Below are 15,913 nucleotides of genomic sequence, written 5' to 3'. Positions count from 1 at the left end.
GGAATGAAGTTTAAGTTTGGTAAGCTGGATGCAGACGTAGATATTTGATTGCAGCACACCTCTAGTTTATGTTTTAAGGTGGAATGAAGTTTAAGTTTGGTAAGCTGGATCCAGACATAGATATTTGATTGCAGCACACCTCTAGTTTATGTTTTAAGGTGGAATGAAGTTTAAGTTTGGTAAGCTGGATGCAGACGTAGATATCTGATTGCAGCACACCTCTAGTTTATGTTTTAAGGTGGAATGAAGTTTAAGTTTGGTAAGCTGGATGCAGACGTAGATATTTGATTGCAGCAATCCTCTAGTTTATGTTTTAAGGTGGAATGAAGTTTAAGTTTGGTAAGCTGGATGCAGACGTAGATATTTGATTGCAGCACACCTCTAGTTTATGTTTTAAGGTGGAATGAAGTTTAAGTTTGGTAAGCTGGGTGCAGACGTAGATATTTGATTGCAGCACACCTCTAGTTTATGTTTTAAGGTGGAATGAAGTTTAAGTTTGGTAAGCTGGATGCAGACGTAGATATTTGATTGCAGCACACCTCTAGTTTATGTTTTAAGGTGGAATGAAGTTTAAGTTTGGTAAGCTGGATGCAGACGTAGATATTTGATTGCAGCACACCTCTAGTTTATGTTTTAAGGTGGAATGAAGTTTAAGTTTGGTAAGCTGGATGCAGACGTAGATATTTGATTGCAGCACACCTCTAGTTTATGTTTTAAGGTGGAATGAAGTTTAAGTTTGGTAAGCTGGATGCAGACGTAGATATTTGATTGCAGCACACCTCTAGTTTATGTTTTAAGGTGGAATGAAGTTTAAGTTTGGTAAGCTGGATCCAGACGTAGATATTTGATTGCAGCACACCTCTAGTTTATGTTTTAAGGTGGAATGAAGTTTAAGTTTGGTAAGCTGGATGCAGACGTAGATATTTGATTGCAGCACTCCTCTAGTTTATGTTTTAAGGTGGAATGAAGTTTAAGTTTGGTAAGCTGGATGCAGACATAGATATTTGATTGCAGCATACCTCTAGTTTATGTTTTAAGGTGGAATGAAGTTTAAGTTTGGTAAGCTGGATGCAGACGTAGATATTTGATTGCAGCACACCTCTAGTTTATGTTTTAAGGTGGAATGAAGTTTAAGTTTGGTAAGCTGGATGCAGACGTAAATATTTGATTGCAGCACACCTCTAGTTTATGTTTTAAGGTGGAATGAAGTTTAAGTTTGGTAAGCTGGATGCAGACGTAGATATTTGATTGCAGCACACCTCTAGTTTATGTTTTAAGGTGGAATGAAGTTTAAGTTTGGTAAGCTGGATGCAGACGTAGATATTTGATTGCAGCACTCCTCTAGTTTATGTTTTAAGGTGGAATGAAGTTTAAGTTTGGTAAGCTGGATGCAGACGTAGATATTTGATTGCAGCACACCTCTAGTTTATGTTTTAAGGTGGAATGAAGTTTAAGTTTGGTAAGCTGGATGCAGACGTAGATATTTCATTGCAGCACACCTCTAGTTTATGTTTTAAGGTGGAATGAAGTTTAAGTTTGGTAAGCTGGATGCAGACGTAGATATTTGATTGCAGCACACCTCTAGTTTATGTTTTAAGGTGGAATGAAGTTTAAGTTTGGTAAGCTGGATGCAGACGTAGATATTTGATTGCAGCACACCTCTAGTTTATGTTTTAAGGTGGAATGAAGTTTAAGTTTGGTAAGCTGGATGCAGACGTAGATATTTGATTGCAGCACACCTCTAGTTTATGTTTTAAGGTGGAATGAAGTTTAAGTTTGGTAAGCTGGATGCAGACGTAGATATTTGATTGCAGCACACCTCTAGTTTATGTTTTAAGGTGGAATGAAGTTTAGTCAGGATGGGTGCTGCATAGAGAAGTGAAGGAAGAAGATAAGAAGTTACTAAAACATTCCTAGAGTAGTCAGTGAAGAAGAGTTTGTTTCTGTAGAGGAAGCCCAATTTTTAGTGAGGTTTCCTAATGGCTTGAGTGATGTGTTGATCATGTTTTAAGGTATTTTTAATTAAGATACCAAGAATCTTTGTGTTGGAAACTGTTTCAGTTGAGGTATTATTTGCTGATGTGATGTTGAAGGATTGTTTCTCTGCTGACAAAGATTTGGCTAAAAACAATATCATTTTTTTAACAATTAAAAGTAATTGGTAGTCATCTAGCCATACCTCATCTGAAGAAAAGGATTCCTAGGTCACCTTGTGGAGTAGTGGTAGACTTGGTACAGAGCATATGAGCATGGCATAGTCTGCGTATTGTACTATGGAGGCCTCTTTGGTAACTTTGTGAAGATTATTAGTGAATATATTGAATAATAAAGGGCATAGAATAGATTCCTGAGGCACACAAACAGAGACAGACAGAAAGGGGGAAGAGATTTCATTTCTATTTCACAGCCTGGAGTCTGTTGGAGAGATAGCTGTGGATCCAGCTAAGGGATGAATGGGAGAGTCCTAGGGAAAATAGTTGATGGAGTAGGTGTTGGTGTGGAACTGTGACAAATGCTTTTGGCATGTCTAAGAAGAGGGAGAATACCAGGTTGCTGGTGTTTCTATTAGAGTTTATCATTTTGGTAAAACTGAGCAGAGCAGTAGTGTTGCCATGGTGACGTCAGAAACCATATTGAGTGCTGGTGACGAGACTGTTATTGTGAAGATGAGAAAAGAGTTGGGAATGAAAGCATTTATATAATATTTTGGAGAGTGGAGGCAGAATGGCTATAGGTCAATAAATAGTGAGGACGGTTGATGTTCTCCCTTTATGTAGAGGTATGATGTGGGATTTTTTCCAGATGGCAGGGAAGTAGCTTTCTATAATTGATCAGTTTATAACTACAGATACACCCTCGGATTAAGCAAACCCTGCACGGCATGCAGGACTAGTGCAGAAGCTCCAGCAGGCAATATGTGTGTTGTGCGATCCAGGAATAACCTGTAGGGATGTGCACGAGTGCTCCTGCACTAGTTCTGCACAGACTCAGCTCCTGTATGCAAATTACCCCATTTGCAGGAGAAATCCATGCAAATTAGGTGAATTTGTGATCCAGAAAGCTGGAAACTGGCTGTGCAGGACTAGTGTAATCAGCAGAAATGTACTCCACCAGTAACGGAGTACATTTATGCAAACTACAAAACGGAGCCATGACAGCTCCAAATAAAGGATGGCTATTATGTAGAAAGCATGCCAGTGGCCAACTATAAGGCCAGTGGCATAGAAAACAATTGCAAAAAGAAAAAAGAAAACATTTATTTTCTTTTAGCCAAGCTCGGATGTTTAAGCATAGGGCAGCAGCACGCAAACGGGATCAGGTGGAAAATAATAATAAGAAAAACTAAAATAAGCATTCTAACCAAAATCACCATTCTGCCATCATACTCAATGGCAGGCAGAAGACAACATGGCCAGTGAATAGTGGTTGGTAAAGGGGGAGGCTCAGTGTGGGACCTGTAACTATGCATCAGCAGGCAATCCTATGCAAATGAGGGGAATGATACTGAATCCCAGATTTCCCCTGCATGCTAGTCAGCACCAAGCTTGCTGCAAGCCTAAGAGTTGGCTGATATCATAGGGGGGGTGTCAGGCATACTGTAAGTGGATTGGAGCCCTGTGGCTTGGTTTTGCCCTTAGCTTAGCACAGCTAAGCAAGGGGGGTGTGTCTGAGGATGCTTAGCACTCTTTAGATTGCCTAAGCATGTGTGCGTGCAGTACACCGGGTTTTAAAGGAAAAAAAGTAAACCAGGAAATAGCAGCTCTGTGCATATTTGAGCACTGTGTTTGCATGGTGCGCCCCTGGGCTTAAACAGGAAGGCAATGGGAAGAGAAAACAGCAGTAGAAAGGTAATCAAGGTGAACTAGCATAGCTGGCAGGTGAAATATATCAGAATCAGCCAATTACACAGGCAGCAGCCCAGCCCAGCACAGCACACTACTATAAACTATGCAAACACGTTTCCCTCTGTTTTTTTCTCACATACTCTACTCCACCGGTGTATACAAATGGGGAAAATTTAACAAATAAAAACAAAAGATTGATAGGGGCTGCAGCAACTATCAGACATCAACATGTGGAAGAGGCTGAGGGTGATGAGGATGAGAATGCTGTTGAGCAACCTACAGTGAGGAGATAGAGAAGGGTGTACAGACCCAGGGTAACCTACATGAGCTGGAGATAGTAGAGCGCTATATGGTGGACAGGGACCTTCTACAGCAAATTGTTGAGCTGTGCTGGCCATGTCCACCTTGCAGGGATAACAGATGTGAAATAGCCAAGAGGACGGGGTGCCAATCCATACCCCTACATGTGACATCAAGGCCTGGTGAACAAAGTTAGTAACCCTTGTATTACCCAGAGAACACTCTTAACAACAACCGCTATGTTGGTAGTACCCTGCATATTGCCCACAGATAGTAACCATGGTGTGATAGCAGTGGACTACAGAGGGCATGGCACCCTGTCCATCAGTACAATAGGCACATACATGCAGACAGTGCGCCTTCACTATGTTCCCCACTGGACACCTTCAACACCTGTGGTGCCATCAAATGTGACCCACAAAGGACATACCATGCCTTAAACACATGCCCTGTATGGACAGATGCCACTGACACCAGGGGATACCTGTATCATGCGATCAATGTAGGTCCAGGGTCAACCTGCTGTCCGTTACCAATTCCTGCCACATAAAGCCAGGACTGGCACATCTGATGATAACAATCTGTGTACACAACCTGGGCCAGACACCCCAGCTACATTTCCACATGTCACTGTACATGCATGTGGGACATGTGCACATCCCAGACACCATCCATGTCATGGACTAAAGAACACATACATGGCAAGCAATGCACAGCAATGGCCACACATAACCCAGGTGACTGGATGGTGAATACAATATCCACCTGTGTGGGCCAATCCAGACACTACACCCCTGAGACACACTGCAGACCATTGTCATATGACCTGATGCCAAGGTATACCCATCAGCTAGCCTTGTATAGCAGTCTGGCACAGTCAACCACTACACACCCGTGAAGCAATGCACCCATGCATGTCAGTACTGGCACCCTGTGTCTGTGTGTGTGGTGTATGATGCTTTTGATCACATTCACACTCACTACAACCCCCATTGGCATACTGAAGCATGCTGTCTGATGTCAGACACCTCCACATACCCTTTGCCCATATAACCTCTGGATAGCCCCTGTGGTGCATGTGATACCTGTACAGCACTGTATTGTGGCAAACTAACTAGTGAGGAGGTGTATTCCTGACCCTGCCAAGTGTGTCAATGTGTGTGAGTCCCTGAGAGAGTGTGGCTGTGTTGACGCTGACACCTGTTCATGCAGACAGGCACGTGTACTACACCTACCGTATAGCTACCATATCACTGTTGCAGATGCCACTCACCATCACATATACATTTGGAGAGCTCCTCAACATGTAAGCTATGTGGCCCATCCAATAACTGCATAGACATGTAATAGCAATACATAGTCAGTCAGGGGTTTGATACCCTGTACTGGTAGGTGTGTGACACAAACATGCTTAGGTTTTACTCTCTCACCCCCTCTCTGACTTACTTTGTCTCTGTCTGCCTCTCTCACTCCCTCTCTGGTGGATGTAGAGAACTACACCTGCTTTTCTTAGGCAGCAGCATGTGTTTTGAAAGTGATGCTCATGATCAGCTGATGGCCCCTGCATGAATTGCAGCCCTCCTCTAGCTGATTGCATGTGGAACAGCTGTGGTAACATTCCCATAGCCAATTGCATGGAAACACACTCCAATATCTAGGAACATCATGTTGGTGTTGGGCCTTTTCATTCATTGTGAACAAGACCTGGATCTGTTGTTTGGCAAACAGCATTTCAGATGGATTGGGGATTTACCTCTAACAACATATACTGTGGAAACAGGCCAACACACAGGAGAGGGATGTGCCTGACATGACTACATAATATAAGTGCTGCTATTCTGCATTTGGAGTAATGTTGGTTTAACAGGGTGTGTGTGGATATGGCTGTTCTACATGCTTTAATACCTGTCATGATAGTGCTATGTTTCTGAGGAAACCCCATATGTAAGGTCATCTGCAGATTGGGCAGTGTGTGGTGCCTTTTGTTTCTTGTGTTACTCACAGAGTACCTATCTGTGAACTGCAGAAGCATAGTGTGAGGACTGCAGTCAGTACATGGTGACAGACATGAGAGTTACTGACCTCATATCCCTCATAGGACATATGTCGCAACAAACCCTGTTACAACAATAAATGTATGAGGTTACCACAGCAACATGTCAATATTGGCCCTGTGTTTGTGCCTCCAGCCACAACTCTGTCAACCTGTGCACATATGTCATGCAGTAAAAAGTGCATATGTCCTGTACACCATAATTTATTGACATAATATCTGATAACAAGCCAGTGAGATATCAGATTGCGACACATGTTATGTATAGTAGGGGTTCTTTTTGAGGACAAAACCTGGGCATTCTGTGGTTGTGTGTACAGTACTGAGGTCTGTGTACTTATGGTGATTGTTGACAGTGTGTGTATTGTGAATATGTACCTTGGCCTGTGTACAGACAGTGGTAGATGTCATTTTTCTTGGTCCTGTTCTATCTGATGTTGCATGCTGCTCCACTGTATGTTACTCTATTGGCTTACATGTTAGTAGGGCCAAACACACACATATCCCATACCACAGACAGGCATCAGACCACACTGCGTAGTGCCCAGTATATGTAGGGTTAGTGTGTGAGTGGTGCATATGAGGATGGTGTTGATCAAATAGTCCATATACTGTAATATTACACAAGCTACCATATGTGGCTGTGTTCACATTGGTTGTGGTTATGCACTTTCACACAGGTGTCTGTTACTCTGTGCTGTGACATGCCTGTAGAGCCTGCTATATATGCAGGTACATGTGTATTCCCCCATAAGAAATGTAGGCCAGTGTTGTGGCAGTCTGCCTGTAGCCTTCACATTGCTTTGTTACATGCCTAGCAGCTTAGTGTACTTACCAGTGTGATGTTATGTTCAGATACTTGCCAGATGTACTACTGCTAGGCCACCATAGCAGACAAAGCAGTGGGATGCTGTACAGCTGTATGTCACTAACTAGTGGGCAGTATGTGGCCATGGCACCTCTGTACCAGTGGTATTATGTATCAGGACAGACAGGGGTGTGTGAATGCATGACCTATGGGGCAAATATATACCAGTATTTACATGATATACCCATCTATATGGCTGTTAACATCCACATTGTCAGGCTTGGTCCACGTCTTGCACTAAGGGATTCTGTGTATACATCTGGACTGACCAGAGTGTGTCAGACTGTCCACATTTATTGGCCATACCTCTGCTGTAGTCCACAGGATCATTACTGTGCTAGCAGTGGTACTGTACTATGATATCCTTAGGATGTCTGTCAGTAGCCAATGGCGCACATGTTAAAAGCAGATGTGACCTCCCACACACAACATGTCTGTAAAGACAACCCCTTTCACAGTAGCAATAGTCTATATATATATAACTGCACTACATGCCTGACATCCCCTTACACTAAGAGGTTGGGACTTTTGGAGCTGAAGTAGGGCTCCACTCCATGTACAGGACATATGGTGGACATATATGTATATATAATTATCCATATATCTATATAGATATATACACATATACATACTGACATACATAGATGGATATGTATATGTACATATATACACATATAAACACTTGGATATATACATATACACAGCAATATATGTCTACACATATACAGATAGAGATACATATCCACATATACTTATGGATATCTACATATATATTGACAGTAATAGGTATATCAGGTTAGATATGTATGCACATATAGTTAAAGATATTTACATATATACAAACATAACTAGGCATATCTGTACACAGAGGATGTGCCTACATATATAGCTATATATATATATATATATATATATATATATATATATATATACATATGCACACACACACACACACACACACACACACACACACACACACACACACACATATATATATATATATATATATATATATATATATATACACATACATATATACAGGTTCATAGGTTCATGGGTTGGTACTAGGCTATCAGCCCTAGGGCCTATACAAACATAGCCATAACAATTCCTTGGATATTTCTTCCCACAATATTTACTTCACTGGACCCCAGTCTAGCAGGGTGACTGACGTGATCCCCAGGGTGAATTTCCTATCTCCCATATAATCGTCAAGGTTCCTTTTGAAGAGGGCCAAGGAGGCACTCTGCTTGACATGTGTGGGCAGTCTGTTCCAGAGTATGGGGAGTCTCTAGGTCAGGAACCTATCCCTCCAGCATGTTTTGTTCATTGTGATGACAAGGTTTACATCCCAGGAGCGTGTGGATCTGAAGGATTGGGATTTCTTTAAGTGGAGCATGTCCAACTGCTCAGGGTTTGACATAGCCTTGTATGTTAAGCAGAGATTGCCGCTGAGTAGACGATATGCCACAGAGTATAGCTGGAGTTTTTTTAGACGGTCAGCATAGGACATCTGCTTTAGGCCTGTGATTCTTTTAGTGAGGTATTTCTGCAGCCTTTCCAGCTGTTGCAGATGTCTCGTGAGGTACATACCAAATGGGGCATTGTACTCTATAATGGGTCTAATGAGGGATGAGTACAGTGGGACAATGACCTCCTTTTTTCTGGATGAAAAGCCCTTAGTGATGAGGTGTGTCACACAGAAGGATTTCCTGACTATTTTGGTGATGTGGTTACCGAAGGTGAGACCACTGTCCACCTGTGTCCCCAAGTCTCTCATCACACTTTTGGTGTTTAGTGTACTGCCACCTATGTGGTAATTCATGGGTACATGTTTTTTCCCAAAGGGGATAAATATACATTTCTTGACATTAAGCTTGAACCCATGGCTCTGGCACCAAGCATCTGTTTCTGTTAGGACCTTTTGTAGAATATCCACATAATTTGGGGATTCAATAATGGCTCCCAGATTGCAGTCATCTGTGAATTTTGTTAGCCAGAGTCCCTTAGTGTTGGCCTATACTTCAGAGACGTAGATGCCAAACAAGAGCGGTCCCAGGACTGAACCCTGAGGTACTCCACTTGTCACTTGTCTGGAGCTGGATTTGGAGTTGGCTACTTTTACAGTCTGGGTTCTGTCAGTAAGCCAGTTGGCAACCCATCAATTGACATAGGAATGTATGCCCAGCTTAGTAAGTTTATCTATGATTCCAGAGTGGGGGACGGTGTTGAAGGCCTTGGCGAGGTCCAGATAGGCTGTGTGGCCCGCCTTACACTTGTCCAGAGCTCTGGAGACTGATTTGAAGAAGCCAGTCAGGTTCAGAAGACAAGATCGGCCCTTCACGAACCCAAACTGGGTGGGATCTAGTGTTTGAAGGTTGCCAATGTCTTTGATTATAAGTTCCATGGTAATGCGTTCCATGCCTTTCAGATCAGGCTCGTTAGACTGATGGGGCGGTAGTTCCCAGAATCCAAGGTGGATCCCCCATTGTGGAGTGGGATAACTGTAGATGTGCACCACTCAGTGGGCACGAAGCCAGAGGTGAGGCTATGATTAAACATGACACTTAGGTGAGGTGCCAGTTTATTTTGTAGTTCATGTAGTACATATCCCAGGATGTCATCTGGTCCAATAGATGCTGTATTCTTAGCTTTGGAGAGTGCGGTTTGTACTTATGTGGCCATGATTACCGGAATTTGGAAATCTTTTGGTATTGAGATGTGCCCTTTAGGGGGGTGAGAGGGGGGTGAAGTTGGTACTAAATCGATCCACCAGGATATTGGCAATATCCTTGGGATCAGTATATTTAATGCCATTCTGTTGTAGCTCAGAGCAGATATGAGCATTGCCATTTAGATTCTTGACATAACTGTAGAATGCCTTGTGGTTGTCTTTGGAATCTTTGGTAATTTTATTTTCATAACTAGCTTGGAGGATTATATGATGGATCTCAGCTTCTTACTGAGGCTGGTAAGGGAGTTTTCTGCATCCTGGGATTTTCCTCTTTTCTGCAACAGTTTCTTCCTTCTGTTGTATAGTTTGTTTATGGCAGGGATCACCAGATTGGCTTCCTTTTTTTGGAGAAGAGCATATTGGTTCTATTTGGGATGACACAATTCATGCATGAGTGGATGTGCTCATACAGTGCCTTAGTGTAGGATTCAGCAGTCGAACTTTCAGCTCTCGTCTGTATGGATGTCATGAAGTTTGTTACTTCTGACTTGAGTAGCATGAAGTTGGCTTTATAGACATTTTTTACGTAGGTTTCCTTACTGGGGGTGGGGGAGCAATGTGGATGTCAAGGGTGATTAGCTTATGGTCAGACCTGACCAATGAGGGGGTGACCACTGGTGTGGAGCATCTGTCTCCCATGTTGGTAATGACCAGGTCTAGGATATTGGAGCCCCTGGTGGGACAATGGATTAGTTGATCCAGGGCATTGGAATTTATGAATTCCAAGAACCGTTGGGCAAAGGTGTTGGTACCCGAATAGTTTTCTCAGTTAATGGAAGGGTAGTTGAAATCACCCAGTATTAGGGTGTTTGGTTGTATCTTAATATTTTCCAGTATGTTTAGAAAGGTGTAGTGAGAATATTGGGGCTTGGTGGGGGATCTGTAGCAAGCTACAATTTGGATTGCAGTATTACCTAGTGTTATTTGCACCTGGAAAATTTCAGATGCATTGTGTTGGGAAACTAGCTTGGAGGTGTGAGTATCCTTGGTGAATAGGGACACTCCTCCACCTTTAGTGATGTTCACATGGCCATATATATGTTGTACTACATAGATGAGTATACAGACATATGTATGAATATACATGTGTATGTAAATGTAGACACATAACCTATTAAATGTATATATCTATATTCCTGTCATGTGTAAACCTCACGGTTGTGTATACTCTCCCAGATGTATCTTACCGCATGTATCTGCTATGTGTACATTATGTTAAAACAACATATGTGATGCAACAGTCATATTAATAACAAGTTCTACACAATTGTGGCAGTAAAGGCAATTGTTCAATACTAATCAATATGTGTATTGACATATATCTTGGAAAAACAACAGCTGTCATCACAGTGGTCATGGCATAGTGGTTAACTGTTGTGACTTTAGTGTACAGGGTCCTGGGTTCAAGGGCTGTTCATTTTGTTGCTGGGCAGAACAAGGGCTGTCAGATACAGAGTGTTTAAGGCAATTTTGAGCAGATTTAAACATGTTTGCATGGGTTTGCACAAAGCTAAGTGGTGCTAAGCTACGGGTAAATGTACAGGCGCTTACACAGTGTAGGCTTTGCTTACCAGTGTGAAATCAGCTTAGCTGTTATATTGTAGCAATGTTGATACCTGCTAAGCATGGCTTAGCCCTGGTAACCAGTTCACACTACCCAGTCTGATAACATAGCAGGGTAGTGACATCTGTAATAAGTGTATGTAACGCCATGTACAATACATGCGCCTATGTGCTGTCATTACAGTAGCAAGGGGTGTGAGTGTCATGTCTTGGACACAGACGTATATGAGGCCTTTACAGCACTGTTATCCATGTGACTGTGTTACATACAGGGGTAGTAGCCCAGGGTACGTGCTGTCACACTAGCATGTAGTGTATCATGGTGGTACTACTGTTGACAGTGCCTACCCATGCAAGAGTAGAGCGCTAAATGTAGTATTGACAACAGGCATACCTGGAGGCATAGCTGGACTCTGAGGCCTCCCTTTTGTATCCCTGGTGTGTGAGCTGTGTCACAGTATATAACTCCTACTGGGTAATGATCCGACATGTGGAATGTAACTGTAGACTACCGTCTGTACAACACATGATAGCGAGGGCTCCTGACATATAGTTTTGGCATACATATTGTTGTCAAACATCTATCTGTCAACACATTCATCCTACTGCATAGCTACTTGCCAAGCTGATGACTGTCAATCCCTGTACAGATGTGCAGATGGCAGGTATCCCGCAGGGATATGCACAGGCATCCTAAGCTTGATTGCCACTGACATGTCTGTCCAGCTGTGTCAGAACTGGCACATATTGGGGATAACAACCTGTATGCACCACATGCTACAGGTACCTTCACTACACTACCAATGTCAACTGAACATGCTTGGGTACTGGTCTCCATCACAGACACTAACCATGTGTTGTAATGCATGTTGCATGCATGTCAACTTCATCACCTCAGTGGCCATGTGCAGGAGGCACCTGGAGGAATGGCTGATGCATGTCACTCTCACCCTGAGGGTCACCATAGTAGTGTCTGTCGATAGCTTGCTTGCTGCTACATGGCAGGTGGCAGGATACCACTGTACACACAACCCCTACACAACCCATCTCTCCTTGGATAATAGCTAGGTACACAGCTATGAGACACATGTGTACATGTGCATGACTGAGTATAGCAGTGTCTGTGTGTTAGCACACCTGTATGTGGGAATTCCATGAGGGCCTTCACAACCACCGCAACACCTATTGTCATAGCCAGTTGTGGTTGCTGCTGTATGGGCCATTACATGTATCCTGTTAAGCTCCTCTCCATACTGGCTACATGAGCCTTGCAGTACTATCACAACAGCGTTGTACAAATGGGTTGATAGGCATGGGATACCCATTGTGTTCTGGAAAGTGTGTGGATGTGTGCATGTCCGTTTATCTGTAGGGTACAGCATTCCAAGGCCACATACTCCTATTACAATACCCATTGCCACATAGTAGTACAGATAGTGTTGTTGCTGCCCATGACAATGCAACACACTGCTATGCGTGTGGCATGTGCATTAGATACATATCCCTGTAGTACCACTGTTGGGATCTACAGTGGGTTGTATCACAGTTGTGGCCAATGTGTGATGGTGAGTATGTCAGAGTGTCATCACGGGTTTCAGGGAGTAAAATATCCACTGGGGGATGTGGATGCTGTGTACACTGTCATTACACCAAGGTACACCCGGTATATGTCCCGTGTACCACATCATGGTTACCACTGTCACCAACAACCATACAGGCAAATGATACCACAATCCAGGCCAGTTATGCATGTGCTGTGTGCAGCCTACCTGTAACACACTGGACACACGGTCAAGTTAGTTAGCAGCGCTAGGCCCAGGTCTCTCGGATGTGTGTCTGCCTATGTGTCTGTTAATGTGTTTATGAAGGTATGTCACACTATGTATTGTCCATATACACCCATTACATCCCCCATTAGCATACTGTACATGTCTGGGGATGTTCTGCATGTAACATGTAACCTGGGACACACCTGCCCCTAAACGCTATGTGGTGTGTGCAATGGAAGCCACACACTTCAGTATCACTGCATACCTAGGTAGGGGTCTAGTCCAAGTTTTGCCAAGTAAAAGTGTGCGTGTATGTGGATGGGTCTACATCAGGTTGTAGATTATACATGCCCCAGTGGGTCACCTGTCAATGTGGCACAGGCAATAGCTGCTATACAAACCTGTGCCATGTGTTCAACTGTACCCCAGATGTGTCACAGCCATGGTGTCACCACAGTGCCATACCCCGTTGTGGAATATGACTGCAGACCATCCTCATGCTGACACATGTATACCAACAACACAAATGGATAACATAATAGAAATCACAATCAACCAGTGTTACTAACAGCTATAATGCATCATTGCTGGATGGCTACACTACCTGACATACATGCATTACACTTTACTCCTTACAACATGTTACACTACAGTACTGTGGTACACTGTAGTACAGTCACAGTGTGCATCAGAATCATATTAGCCTGTCCCTGCATCGATGGTATGGATGACAGGTATGTGGCACAAGTATCATCATATGCACAGGGTGTGTTGTAGATTTGCCAGAGGCCAAGGTTGAGCCACACATTTGACACCATGTGTGTGGGTGAGGGGTGAACTGGGCATGGTGATGGGATGTGTGGAGGTATGAGGTTGCCCCAGGTGTGTTTGTATAGTGTGTGGGTATGCATGCACACATTTCTGCCATGTGGCTGCCCTACACAGGTGTTTATGGACAGCTGCAGACCATACCTTGCAGGGTGTGCAGTGCACTGCCTCTGGCCATGGACATGTGGACTGTGCCTGTCAGGGGTTCCATGGGCATGTCCAGGTACAGGCCTCGATGTGCTACTCTCACCTGACAATGACAAATGTCTGCTGGTACCAGGTCCTTCCTGGGACTGGCCAGGACCACGTGCTTCTGGCCTGCTGTGGTGTGGTGTGGACATTGCCCCCCACAGTGCTGGGGCTTGTACTGCCACTACAGGAGCACCTTGGTGTCCTAGCACATCAACGTTGACTGCCAGCTGTTGGCATTGCTGGCCTATGTCCACGTGGCCATTGCCACACTATCACCACATGTTCAAGTACGGACAGACCACGGTCGATGAGGGCCATCATCTCACCAGACCATCTATCCATGAACTCAGTTAACGCATTGATGGGACCAGCCAGTTCACGGGCATTGTCACTTGCAGATGTAAGAGCAGCCCTCTGCAGCCTCGGGCTCTGTCTGGTGTAATATTCTATACGTGCCTGTGCCACCATAACAGCCTGAAACATGCACCTGCTGGTACCAGCTGTGTCACCTCTGCCAGGGGCCTGATGTTCAGCGGCCCTACCATGAGCATCCTGGGACATCTGCCTATGTGGTGCCCTGCCAGACATCCAGCTATGCTTGCTGCGACCAGACACAGTAGGCATGATTACCACACTTTCCTGTGCACTGCCACCAAATGCCAGCTGTCCCTCCACTATGGCAACTGGTGATGGGGTATGTATAGGCACTGAAACTGTGTGCGGGGTTGGGGTGGTTAAAAGGGGGATGTCAAATGATGGCACTGTTTCAGCCCCTGACAACCCCACCTGTGCCTCAACAGTACTATCATCATCTTTGGTGTCTGTATGGACATCAACATCGGATTACATGCAGGAGGGACCCTGACTCACCTTGCCACCTGTGGGGGAAAAGAATAAATGCACTTTAAAACCTGTAAAGCATTGCTTAACAGTACACACACACACACACACACACACACACACACACACACACACACACACACACACACACACACACACACACACACACACACACACACACACACACACACACACACACACCACCACCACCATAATAGCTACCTGTCTGTGACTTTACAGACAGTCCCACGTATATTTCCATGTGTTCCCCATCCTGCATCACACTTGGTAACATACACACATTGATACCACTCATTAACATATCAGTCCTTTAAATGCCTAGACAAGTGATCACAGACGTGTTACTACATTACCTGCCTGACCTGTGTGTAGTGGTTTTAGATGGCCTCACTGCTGTCATTCAGTGTTCACCCTGTGTATGTCCGAACATCATGAGCATGGCCCCTATATTTGTGGGCTACTATGTTCACTCCATAATATCACGCACTGGTGTGTCATGTGTATGTATTGCTCAGTACATGCCAGATATGCTACTCAATCAGCCTATCATATCCCCAGTGCATCTGTAGTGCTGCATACGTGGGTTGTTGGTCAGCTCTCTGCTGAATGTGATAATAAGAGTATACCTGGTGTCTAACTTCCCTCTCAATACCTGTTCCATGCTACAGACCTTATTATACTATCAGCTGTCCTGTGATTACATACATGACAAGTATTCCTGGTGTGTAATGTGGCAGTCCATGTCCATGTACTGCACGATCCCAAACGGAGGTACTGCTGTATGGACAGCCCCACAATCACACATGTGCATACATGGCCACCCACACAAATATGTACACATGCACACACGTATCCTACATGCATCAACCTCCCTCCACTTTATCAGAGTGACCCTACAGA

Source organism: Protopterus annectens, chromosome 4.part0 (assembly GCF_019279795.1).
Source record: "Protopterus annectens isolate FY-2018-M chromosome 4.part0, PAN1.0, whole genome shotgun sequence".
Taxonomy (NCBI): Eukaryota; Metazoa; Chordata; order Ceratodontiformes; family Protopteridae; genus Protopterus; species Protopterus annectens.
Note: the sequence above shows the minus strand (reverse complement) of the source record.